Below are 13,738 nucleotides of genomic sequence, written 5' to 3' on the forward strand. Positions count from 1 at the left end.
TCACCAAACAACACAGGGCCACTTCAACAGGTACCTCTCTGGGCTATCAGTCAAAGAAAATCATCAGGAAGAAAACAAACAACATTCAGTCATCAGTGACTCAGCCCCACGTGGCTTGGCTCAAAGGCTGTGGTGGGGTGGGAGATGGAGTGAGAACAGATCACCTTAATAAAGCCCTTTTGCTACATGGGAAATTTTTATGTGGCTCCCCCCCAAAATTTAACATCCATTTTGTGATGTTACACAAAATGGCGGTGGGGGGGGATTTACTCATTACTCAATTTTTTTAGTATTCAGTTACAACTGGATATGGAACAATGTGTTGGTTCAAATTGGAAAAGGACTACATCAAGGCTATATATGGTCACCCTGCTTATTTAACTTATATGCAGAGTACATTATATGAAATGCTGGGTGGATGACTTACAAGCCAGAATCAAGATTGCGGAGAGGAATATCAACAACCTCAGATATGCAGATGATACCACTTTAATGGCAGAAAGTGAAAAGGAATTAAAGAGCCTCCTGATGAAGGTGAAAGAGGAGAGTGAAAAAGCTGGTTTAAAACTCAACATTCAAAAAACAAAGATCATGGCATCTGGTCATTGGATGAACTGGTGCTGAAGCTGAAGCTCAAATACTTTGACCACCTGATGCAAAGAACTGACTCCTTAGAAAAGACCCTGATGCTGGGAAAGACTGAGAGCAAAAGAAGAATTAACCACCCCTCTGGGGTGACAGAGGATGAGATGGTTGAATGGCATCACCAACTCAGTGAGCTTGAGCAAACTCCAGAGAAAGTGAAGGACATGGAAGCCTGGTGTACTGCAGTTCATGGGGTCACAGAGTAGGACATGACTTAGGGACTGAACAACAACAACAAAATTTTATAAGAGATAGGAAATGAAATATATATAAAAGAGGCATTTTCACATGCCCCTCATCTCACAGATGGCCATCAAGTATTCTAATAAGGGAAACAGGGAATCATCTGAGAACTGACCTAAAGTCAGTTGTGCCATAATGCTTCTTTGAAAACAAAAATTTGTTTCAATGCAATTGATATACTAGGGAACAATTAGAGCATAATGCAAATTTTGTGCTTGCTTGTGAACAATTTCAACCATGAGAAACACTAGGAGACTGCAGAAAACCATGCACAGCTGAACCCAAGTACACTCAAGCATGTATGTACCTCCACACCCACCAGTTACCTAGTTCACCCGGTGATAACATACCACCCAGCCACATCTGCTGTTACAATTTCCTTTCAGTTTCCAAACAACCCTCCTTCACCACTCACAATAACTTACAAGCTGTAACCTTTTCAACACCCACTTCCACCAGTAAACTTAAAAACAAGTGATTTTATATTTCCCAGTCATTTAGTTCCTGGGGGGTATCTACAACTACCAATCTTTCCTCCTTATCACCATTCTTCCTGTAACCCAGTTCCTTGTTCCCTACAGCCTTCAACAGCAGACATCAGAATTTTTGTTTTTTTGGTTTGTTCCCCTGCTCCACCTCTCAGTGGAAAAAGAGCTGTTTTCTATAGGAAAGGAAAATACCTGCATTGCTATTAATGTGGACAAAGTATATAAACTCTCACTGCAGACATACTCTCAAAGCCCTCAGGTCTTGTTCCTATTTTCCAAAAGAGTGGATCTGTCAATACAGACCTGCCAGCCACCTCCCCAGAATTGAACGATGCCCTAAATTTCTTCCTTTATGGTGAAGTGCTGGGGAGAATATGGGGAGGGAAGGGCAGCAAAGGCAGTTTCATTTCCATTTATTTACTGATGGCAGTCAAGGGTGTGGCTGGAACTTAGTATAAGTCAATGGCAATGAAAGAGGCAGATTTTCTTAGACTTAATGTGAGGCATGGAGGAAAAGTCAGTTTGTGTGTGAATAACATGTATGTGCACTAGGCATATATATATTTCTTGCCCTGTTCTAACCTGCTTCAGGGCAACTTCAAGGACACGTATTACATACACTAGACATACATGCAAAATAATAAAAATGAAGCCAAGGAGCATGTATATCATAAATATCATCATATATATATGTATATATATATAAATACACACATATGTATATGTAAGTCATAATTCAAACCCTAATTAAAGAGAATCTGTGTAATCTTGGTTACATAATAATGAGGAAAGAGGTCAAAATGGAACCCAGGAGAAACAGAGATTAGGTGAAGGAAAATCAGGCAATGAAGCCCTAATCCTGGGTTCAAATACCAGTTCTGCCATTTACTTCTGGGCAAGTAATTTCCACTTTTTGAGTTTCAATTCCTCACAGATAAAAGTGAGAATACTTCCCACCTAGAGTGTTATTTTCCAGATTAAACGACAATATTCCTAAGGTCACAAGGGGATCACAACTTCTGCACCAGAGCTCTGGTTTTACACCATGTTCAGAAATTCAGGTGGTTGGGCGTCCCAGAGTCTCAGCTGTCTCGAGCACTCTGGGGCTGAAGGACAGAATGTGGACAGACACCCATGACCCCAGACCCAAGCAGCAGTGGGACAGAGACAGGCTGGCCTCAAAGGAGTGAGAGAATTGAGAAACCCCAGGGGTCTGTAAGCTAATTTCCAATCGCTCCAGGTTGGAAGAACCTTTAGGAGAGAAGTTTCCAGAATGGGACCAGCAGAATCCACATCATCTGGAAACTTGTCAGAAATACCAATTATCAGGCCTTATTTCATACATCCTGAATCAGGAAGTCTGAGAGTCCGGGTTGGTAACTCGAACCAAAGACTGAGGAGATAAGAGTTTTGCTTCATTAAGTTCAAGAATTTGTATAATATCTGTTTCAAGTCAGAGTTTTGAAAAGAATAAAAAAAAAAAAGAATACCAGGATCCCTCTGGGTCTGCTCCACAAGTTAATAATGAATTCTCACACTCTGGCTATTTGGCCACCCAGCAATGCCTGCTGCCTCCTCAGACCATTAGAGGTATGGTCAATTCCTGATACAACCAAAAGTGTCACAAACATGCTGATCAAATGGCATGGGGGGGATTTGTGGACAGAAAGCAATGGAGGGTGTAATCCATAAAAATCACCTATTAGAGTGTATAAATAAGGTCCACAGTGGAAGGATGACGTGAAAATGCATAACCTTTCACATATCCAGCACCAACTACTTATTTCTGCTTGTCATCCTGCCTGCAGTGTCTGAAATTGGGGTTACATACTCAAATAGGGCAAGCTACTGTACCTGGTGACCTTCTCCCCAACCTCCTTCCCTACACTCAAATCAACTCCAGAATTGCCCAAGTTTGAGTTAATGAAGCTCTTGCAACATCTAGGCCCCTTGATTTTCTTCCTTTTCATTTATTTGCTCGTTTATCTGACTGCATTCCCACCAGTTTTCTGAGAGATGGATGGGTGAAAAAGGAGAAAAGAAAAAGTGGTCAAAATAGGCTTGGTGAAGAAGAGCTGCAATTACAATGGAAGCTAAAATACAGGATTTGTGATTAATGGGCAGATTTCCTTATCCTGTACTGTTCTATAAGGAGTGCTGTCTCCACTTACCATCCTAGAAAGAAAATCTGTAACAGCTACAAATTGCAATGCCTAAGAGTTTCTACTATATGCTAATATTGCACCAAAGCTAAGATCTCTCTATATTCACAGGCAGAAGGCTGCACCTCCTGCAAGATGTTAAGATGATTGTAAAAGTCACAACAATCAATTAAAACTGAAATTATCAAACAGAATATAAAACACACTGAACAATACCTATGGCACAGACTTACTGACTTATGTATAAACTCATGCAACGGCAGGCAGCATTTCTAATTTTTCCCACAATAATCTTTATGAGTTTTAGAAATTAAGTAATTCTTATAATTACAAAGGAATACTCATGTTACACATAAAACCAAGCAAATGGATATACACTGTGTCTAATAACAATACAAAAGCTTCCAAGGAATATTTTTGGTTATAATATTTGTCCTATTCCCTTTAGAATAGTCAGATTATCACTCTAAACTCTCCCCAGAGATACATGTTATCTCAATTTTGACAGAAATATCACGTTAAAGGAACCATATGTCATGGAACATTGTAATGAGAATGAACATTGGGAATCATCTAATCCAACCATTTCTCGTTTTATGAGCAAAGATATTGAGACTCAAGAGATGTACTATTTGCCCAGGATCACACAGCTCGCCAGTGGCTTGGTGAGAATTAGCACTTCCCTCTTGACTCTAATATATTGCTCTTTCCACTTTATCATTCTGCCCCTAGCCTTCAGGTAGAGCTAACCAAGGAACTGACTGCACCAGAAGGCCAGAGAATAGAAGCTCCTGATAAGAGTTTTCCCACTACATACTTCTCTCTATGTCTGTGTTTGGCAGAAATCTAATCATCAAATGCTTAAACCATGTACACTTCTTCAGGTGGTGACCCACAGATCTGCTTTGAGCATACTCCTAGGACAAGACATTTTTCTTTCAGGGGCTTGTGCTAGCCTTGTAGGGATGCTGCAAGTAGGAAGCTCTCTACTAATTAGAAAAATAAAAATAAACTATGATTTCTAGGATTCAAAGAGTCAGATACAGATTTTAAGATTTTCAAATTCAGAAAAAGATGAGACAGAGGTATTCATAAGATATTTAATTCCTCAGTGACTGTCTTCCAGCCCCAAATGGCATGAAAGTCAGTTAATCTGTAAATGTTCCATATGCAAAAGACTCTCCAATAATCTATTTTTCTAAGGGCTCTGCTGTTCAAAATCCTACAGTGTCTCCCTCACACAGAATAAAAACTAAAGTTCTTAGACTGCACAGTAGGTTTTTTAATAATCTGTTTAACACCATTTAAATAATATTAATTACTTGCTCTTGTAAAACCCATGCTGTATTAACTACCTATTACTGTGAAACAAATTAGCCCAAAACTTAGTGGCTTAGAACAACAATAAATACCTCACAGAGATCCTGTGGGTCAGGAATCTGAGGGCAGCTTTACTGGCTGCTTCTAGTTCAGGGTCTCCCATGAGGCTGCAGTCACGTGAAAGCTTGACTAGAGCTGCCAAGACGGCTTTCCCATAGCCTCGCCGCAGGCACCTCCCCAAAGAAATGCTGGTCTGTTAGGGCATGGCAGCTATTTCCCTTCAAAGACAGAGACTCAGGAAAGCCAGGTTCAAGCTACACGGTCTGCTTTGACCTAGCCTCACAATCAGACATCATCATTTCTGTAATATCCTGTTGGTAACACAGGCCAGTCCAGTCCCATTTGGTAGGGGACCATACAAAGGTGTTAATACCAGTAGGTGGGGATTGTAAGAGGCTATTGGAGGCTAGCTGCTGTACACACCATACCAGCCACCACACTCTGCCATTTTGCCACACGGCTGGCCCCTCCGCCTCCTGCTCATATTAAAATGGTTAGTAAAAAAAGCACATGATCTAGAGTTAGTAAAACCGGGTTCAATCTCAGTCAGTCAAAGCCTGGAGTCTGATTATGAGCAAATCTCTTAGTTTTACCTCCTATATCTGTAACAGAAATACTATAATCCCTACTGAAAAAAGTAAGTGTGGTTACTAAATGAAGTTCAATATAGAAAACTACTTTGTAGACCACAGATAAGTAAAATTGTTTCTCAACCACCACTTTCCTCCTAGGCCTGCCTGTATACCACTGTTTCTTAAATCTTCTCCTCTCCACTGAAAGTCCCAGTATCTTCTTCTCAGTTCTGACAGACACTATATGTCTGTCTTCTCACATTGTGCATTTATTATAAGCATTTGTTTAAATGAAATTCACTCCTACTAGCTTATACATTCCTTCAGGTCAGAATCTCTCATATCACTATCTACTACAAAATAATCAATAAATGTTTGATTAATCAAACTAGCATGCCTTTATCCTTTAATCACCATCCAAAGAGACAGGAAGGCCTTTCTGCACACAAAGTCCATGGGATACACATGATAGAACAGAGAAAGGTTAATTTTAGCTCTAGACAGTCAGAGCATCTTGACGCCTACAATGGAGAAAATAGTTGGCACTTTGGAACATGTCTCAGATATCAAAAGCTGAGCTCCTAGGATAAATGATGATTTCTGGAGAACTGGGGAATACATGCCGAGCCAGTTTATCCCTCCACTGACAGAGGAGAGTCAGAGGAGTTTTGGGATAAGAGTGCAACAGACAGAATTCTAAAGATATACCTCCCCCGACATTTCCTGTTCCTGGCTACTAATCCAGCTGTTAATCTAGGTATTGCTCTTAAGGGACTTCACAGATGATATTAAGGTTATTCATCAGCTGATCTAAAGCAGAGGTATTACCTGGGTGGGTCCAATGTAATTACCTCAGTCAGAGAAGTCAGGGAGAGGCACGGGAAAAGGAAGGTAGAAAAGATGAGAAAGGAGGAGAGGTCAGAGAGATTCAAAATGTGAGGACTCAACCCACCATTGCTGCCTCTGAAGAAGGAAGAAGGCAGCCATGAGCCAAGGAAAGTGGGGAGCCACGTGAAGCTAAGAACAACCCCCAGCTGACATGCAGCAAAGACATGTGGGTCTAGGCATACAAAGGGAAGAAACTGGAAACTTCTAACAACCTAGTAAGCCTGAAGTGAACCTTGATTTCAGTCTTATAAAACCCGAGTCTGTGAAGTCAGTTAAGTCACCCCAGACTCCTAACACAGCACTGTGAGATAATAAAATGCACGTTATTTGAGCTGCTAAATGTCCAGTAATTTGTTATGGCAGCAACAGAAAACTAATGCAAAGAGTAAGAGTTAAATACTGCCATGGGTTTCTGAAAAGAAAACAGAGCCTTCTCTCCCTATCTGCACTTTGAACCAAGTCTACGTGGATGGGGGAAAAGAAACCTCCAGTGAGTTCAGAAGCTGAGAGAAGCTTGGCACCCGGCAGGATCCAGGAGGATGGAAGAGCCAGCAGCACAAGGAGAGCAGGGACATGCATGCGGGCCACCATACAGGTCTGTGCTTTCTAGTGAGATGAGGGAAAAAACCAAGAACTTCCCCCAAAGTATCAGACAGGAAGGAACCAGAGCTATCAGCAGGGTCTGGGGCCTGGAAAGCAGAATGAAAACTTTCAGCTGTGCACTCAGCAGAACCAAAGACCCCTGGAAACCCTATATTTGAATGGAAGTGTCACAGATCTCAGAATAATACCTAATCCCAAGAAACGTACCCTGAGGGAGAAGCAAAGTAGAAGGCAGAAGGAAAGACACCCAAATCAACTGAGTATTTGCTCACACTAGAGACTGAGGGGAAGTGTCTGGAAATTTCTGAATTTACCATTAAGTTGGCGAGATTTCATTTTCAGCCAAAGGAGGAAATGGAGGTTCAAGAGGTAAGAAAATACAGTTATAAACAAAGTTTTATTTTGCATACCAAGTCTGTGACTGATACAGAGACAGATGCCATTTATCAAATTTATTATCTTCCAAAAGCCATACTTCATATTCATCCTATAATTTAAATCCATAATAACCCTCCAAGCCTTACACTGCTATCATCTCTATTTCATAAGTAAAGAAACCAAGACTAAGAGACATGAAGAAAATAGTCCAGAATGTGACAACTGGCAAATGGTAGATTCCAGATTCAAATATCTACCCACCTAGTATTTCCTCTTTGAATTCCTTTCAGTGAGTGTGCAGAACGGACGCTACTATTTATGAAAGCATTTATAAATTCTTCTGTGATTATACTATCTATAAGATGACTTTTATGAATTCTTTGGTATCTCAATAATAGCAATAGCATCTGTTAACTTATCTTGAAAGCACAGATGTGCCAAGCAGCTCTAAGTGGCTTTTATGGATCATTTAAAAATTATGAAATTTATCCTTTTTATAGATGAGAAAAGTGAGGCCCTGACTTGTCTGAGTGCACAGAGTAAGAGGCAGGGCCGAGATCTGAACCCAGGCACTCTGATTCCAGTCTTTGTTTTTACCCATGGGCTGCACAGCATTCCTACCTTGAGTCACCCTTAAGACCTAGAGGTCAAAAAGAAATGCTGCACTGGCCCAGAAGAGAGATTCGGGAAGCAGCATGGAGGGGTGTTTATAGAATAGCATTGTTACACTCTATGACTATGCTTATTAAGGTTTAGCTGTCCCTGAAGTGACCTGTCTTGCTTTTCTTAACCTACTTCATTGCTTTGATGCTTAAGATACACCATCAATTCAATAATAGCTACTGAGATTATAAGCAAACACATTTATTATAAGTCCTATTCAAAGCTCAGAAATATCAGGAGTGTCAATAATAAGGATATGTATTTATATTTTTCAGCTTGTACCACCTCCTGAAAAAACAAATTCAAGTTCATTTATCCAATACTTTCTAAAAGCCAAGACTATGGAGTCAGAGATAAATGACACGGTCCTGGTCTCACTGGACTCACAGGGACACTTTAGCCAGCAGCATGTAACACTAAGTGAGGAAACAGGAGGAGCAACTAGCTGGAAGGGGATGGGCTACGAAGAAAAGCTTTCTGGAAGAAACCATGCCAGCAGAATTCAATTTGTAAGGATCTGGGAGCAAAGAGGTGGTAGAGATTTTAAAAAGAGGAGGCTTTGACTTATTTAAGGGGCTGTAAACACAGTTGAAAAACTTATTTCACCGACTTCTACTGAACTAACTCCTGAATTAACACTCTCCATTCTCTCTGAAAGACATCTTGACATTCAAGCCAAATACTAATGGATTCTCTCCAGTGGGCCAGGGCACTTGATGCCTCACCCAGGTGAGGGAAATGCTTTTGCCAAGAGTCACTTATATTGGTTCCCATCATGTGTGTGCCAGTTGTGCCTGGCTTTATAATAAAATTAATTTAAATAAACATTATATTATTTAATTAAATATTATATAAGTCAACAAAATATGAGTGTGGAAAAAGAAGAGTTACTGTTTCTGAGAAAACTAGGTTGAATCTTTCAAAAAGACTCGAAAAGACTAGCTGCCAAAAAATTACTGTCAATTTACAAGTGAGTGAGATGGCTATAAAAGACTGGAAAATATAACATAACAACCTAGAAGATTCTGCTCTTTTATTCACTCTACTTGAAAGAAACTCAACTGAAATAATGAGACATATTATGGGTGTGGTTACACAAGAAAACTGATGAGGTACTTTGACAAGTAGAGCCACATTCAAGACAAAGGCTTTGGCCCTATATCAAAAGATTGCTGAAGAAATGTGAACACATGTTTTAAGTTAAAATAAAAGATTTTAATGTATCATTTTTAGGTCTCTATTTTAACCAATATTTGTATTAAAAATTATGTCTCATATCAGAAGGTTTCCACTGTAATTTAAGAAGACTGAAGCCAGGATTGTAAATAGGCAAGTATCAACAGATGAGGCTAGAGAAGTTGGCAATATGACCGCAAGTTCTGCACACAGGCAATAATATGTAGCTTCACATACAGAACATAGAAGAGGCACTGATGTGATAAGATTCCTGGTTGAGAAAGATCATGTGGGAAACATGCAGAATGCTTTGGAGAATCAAGACTAGATGCTATTGAAGTAAGTCTGTGAGGAAACGATGAAGCTTTAACTGAGGCTGGTATAGTGACAGGAACAAAGTTAGCAGTCAGCACATGAGGTTAAGTACCTGGTGAGCTGGTAAAACAATGGTGAAGTGGTATGGCAATGGGAGCTGTCACTGCAATCTTACAGACAATATCTGGCATAGGGGACTCGAACTCTGCGTATTTACAATTTTAAAGAGGACTCTTTTGGGGGTTTTAAGCAAATTCTAATGCTTCACCATTTTATTGATTACATCACATGGCCCCATTGATAAGTGTCTATCTAGGCTGAAATTCTCACTTTTTTCAGTCCATCTTCACAGAGCAGTCCTGCTCTATCCTTGATTTACTTGGTCTTTCTCAGATTGACTCAAACCCTAACCAGAAGGTTTAGGTAAGAAACCTAAATTAAATATTCTTACAATGGGAACTTCACAGCTAGTTCTTTATAGTCATGGATGAGATCACTGCAGCATCCATACAGAGTTATGGATATGATAAGGCTTATCTTCCTTTACTAACAGATCTAGTCATAAGAAATAACAGTAAACCATATGTCTGTCTCATTGGATAATTACTAAATGATGCCAAACTACAAATAAAGCTACATAGAAATCTAACATTTAGATAGAAGTAAAACAACAAAATAGGTAATAGTAAATGTAATCCATGTTAAGAAAACAATGTAAGTAATTTTAAAGCAACCTCTTCAGTGCCACCTATATACATATGAGATTACTCAATAAACAGAAAGGCAAAGTGACAAAAACTGCACATGAAATGATATTTTCACTTTATAATAAAGTAAATTTATAAGGTAGCTGATAATACACAAACTGGCTTTACATATACTTCATTCATTAATTTACCTCCTATGATGAAGACTATCATACCATACATGAAAAAACAGACTCTATAAAGTATATAATATTTTCTAAATTTATTATTTCAAAACATCACCAGTGTTATTTTTCTAATTCCTTAAAAAAAAATGGTAAGTTGAAGAGTGGCATGTTATGAACACACAGAGGGCATATGACAGAAAATCAATGCTCAATTAAAGCATCCAGATGGGGTTATTATCAACTCCTCTGTGCTTGTATTAACAGCACAGAACCACAATAAATGCATTCTGGAAATACTACAGAAATAACATTAAGATATTTAAAAATAGTTACATTAGACTTTCATCAGAAGTCTAAACCCCACAGACTGGGGAATGCACATAAGACTATCGGGAGATTTTTCAGCACAAATGTTGCAGGCCAGAAAGGAGTGGCACAATGTAATTAAAGTACTAAAAGAAGAAAACTTCCAACTAAGAACACTCTACCCAGAGAAAATTCATTATTTGGAATTGAAAAATTTTCAGACAAGCAAAAACTAAAGGAGTTCATCAACACTAAACTGACATTACAAAAACCTTAAGTTAAAAGGACTTAAGTTGAAAAGAGCTAATTAGTAACAAGATCACATATGAAAGAATAAATCTCACTGGAAAAGTAAATATATAGTAAAGATAACAATTAATTACTTATAAAACTAATGTTAAGGTTAAATGATAAAACCAGTAAAAGTAACTATGATTATAATAATTAGTTATGGCATACACAAAATAAACAGATGTAAAATATGACATTAAAAGCATAAAATACGTAGGGGGGTAGTGAGTAAAAATCTTGAGTTTAAAGTATAAAAACACTTAAGTTGGTATTAATGTAAAATAGACTGTATAAATAAAAGTTGTTATATGTAACCCTCATATGGCAAAAACCTATAGTAAACAGATAAAATATAAAGAGAAATAAATATAAACATAACCATTAAAGAACGTCAAATGACAAAAGAAGAGGGAAGAAAAGAAAAAGGAACAGATATGTTCACTTCAGCAGCATCTATACTAAAATTGGAACCATACAGAGAAGATTAGCATGGCCTCATGCAAGAATGACAGGGAAATTTGTGAAGCATTGCATATTTTTTAACAGAGAGATAGAAGATTTAAAGAAGAAACAAACATAGATGAAGAATACAATAACTAGAAAGAAAAATACACTAGAAGGCATCAATAGAATAACTGAGGCAGAAGAAAGAATAAGCAAAATGGAAAACATAATGCTGGAAATCACTGCCATGGAACAGAAGAAATAAGAATGGAAAGAAAGAAAACCAGTCTCAGAGATCTCTGGGACATCACTAAGCACATGTATATTAGCATTACAGGGGTACAAGAAGGAGAAGAAACAGAGAAAGAGCATTAGAAAGTATTTGAAGAAATTAGAACTGAAAACTTGCCTAACATGAGAAAGGAAAATACTCACTTGAGTGCAGGAAGTGCAGAGTCCCATACAAGATAAATCCAAGGAGAAACACACTAAGAAACATTAATCAAACTGACAAAAATTAAAGACAAAGAAAAAAATAGCAGCAACAAGGGAAAAGCAACAAACAACATACAAGGAACCCCCCCATAAGGTTATCAGCTGATCTGTCAGCAGAAACTCTGCAGGCCAGAAAGGAGTGGCATGACATCTTTAAAGTGGTGAAAGGGAAACACTTACAATGGAGAATATTCTACCCAGCAAGGTTCTCAGTCAGATTTGAAAGAGAAATCAAAAGTTTTAAAAGACTAGCAAAAGCTAAGTGAATTTAGCATCAGAAAACCAGCATTACAGCAAATCCTAAAGGAACTTATCTAGATGGAAAAGAAAAGAAAATAGACTCAAGAAAATTATGAACTGGAAAACTCACCAGCAAAGGAAAACATAAAAGCAGGAATCATCCCTACACAAATTTGATATGAAAACCAGCAATCATGAGAAGAGGAGAACACCAATGCAGGATACTGGAACAGCACTTGAAATTAAAATACCAGCAAACTAAAACAACTTTGTTTGTATATAGACTGCTTTATCAAAACCTTATGGGAACCCAAAACCAATAATCTACAACACATACAGTCACAAAAGAAAAAGTCATCCAAAACCTGCACTAAAGATAGACACTAAATCACAAAAGATGAAAAGAAAAGAGGAAAGGAAGGAAAAAGCCATTCAAAAAATCCAAAATAATTAAGATAATGGCAATAGGAATATAAATAATTACCTTTAATGCTCCAACCAAAAAAACAAAACAAAACATGGACAACATGACTGGCTGAATAGATAGAAAAATGAGGCCATATGCATGTTGTCTACAACAGACCCACTTCAGATCTAGGGACACATAGAGACTGAGAGTGAGGGAACAGAAAAAAGTATTCCACGCAAATAGAAGTAAAAAAAAAAGTTAGAGGAGCATTACTCATATCAGAACAAACAAACTTTAAAATAAGGAATGTTACAGGAGACAAAGATGGGCACTACATAATAATCAGCGTAGTCAATGAAGCAGAAGCAGATGTATTTTGGGAATCCCTTATATGATCCAGCATATGCTGGAAATTTGATCTCTGGTTCCTCTGCCTTTTCAAAATCTAGCTTATGCATGGGGCAGTTACCAGTTCACGTACTGCTAAAGGATTGAAGGATTTTGAGCATAATTTTGCTAACATGTGAAATGAATGTAATTGTATGGGTAATTTGAACATTCTTTGGTATTGCCTTTCTTTGGGATTGGAATGAAAACTCATGTTTTCCAGTCCTGTGACCACTGCTGAGTTTTCCGAATTGCGGGCATAATGAGTGCAACACTCTAACAGCATCAGTTCAGTTCAGTTCAGTCGCTCAGTTACATCCAACTCTTTGTGAAGCAGCACGCCAGGCTTCCCTGTCCATTACCAACTCCCAGAGCTTACTCAAACTCATCTCCATCAAGTCAGTGATGCCATCCAACCATCTCATCCTCTGTCGTCCCCTTCTCCTCCTGCCTTCAACTTTCCCAGCATCAGGGTCTTTTCCAATGAGTCAGTTCTTCATATCAGGTGGTCAGAGTACTGGAGCTTCAGTTTCAGCATCAATCCTTCCAATGAATATTCAGGACTGATTTCCTTTAGGATTGACTGGTTTGATCTCCTTGCAGTCCAAGGGACTCTCTAGAGTCTTCTCCAACACCACAGTTCAAAAGCATCAATTCTTTGGTACTCAGCTTTCTTTATGATACAGCTCTCACATCCATACATGACTACTGGAAAAACCATAGCTTGACTGCGTGGACTTTTGTCAGGAAAGTAATATATCTGCTTTTTAATATGTTGT

The 13,738-nt window shown here is 38.5% G+C and overlaps 1 protein-coding gene and 1 non-coding gene across 7 annotated transcripts in view; one reads left to right on the top strand and one right to left on the bottom strand.

The window, feature by feature from the left end:
* TMEM108 (transmembrane protein 108) overlaps positions 1–13,738 on the bottom strand; it is a 432,137-nt gene that overhangs the window by 327,247 nt on the left and 91,152 nt on the right. The window lies entirely within an intron of this gene.
* LOC139034896 (U6 spliceosomal RNA) lies at positions 11,419–11,524 on the top strand. Its single transcript, XR_011487474.1, has one exon. It is a non-coding gene; the product is annotated as a U6 spliceosomal RNA (small nuclear RNA).

This window comes from Odocoileus virginianus, chromosome 4 (assembly GCF_023699985.2).
Source record: "Odocoileus virginianus isolate 20LAN1187 ecotype Illinois chromosome 4, Ovbor_1.2, whole genome shotgun sequence".
NCBI lineage: Eukaryota > Metazoa > Chordata > Mammalia > Artiodactyla > Cervidae > Odocoileus > Odocoileus virginianus.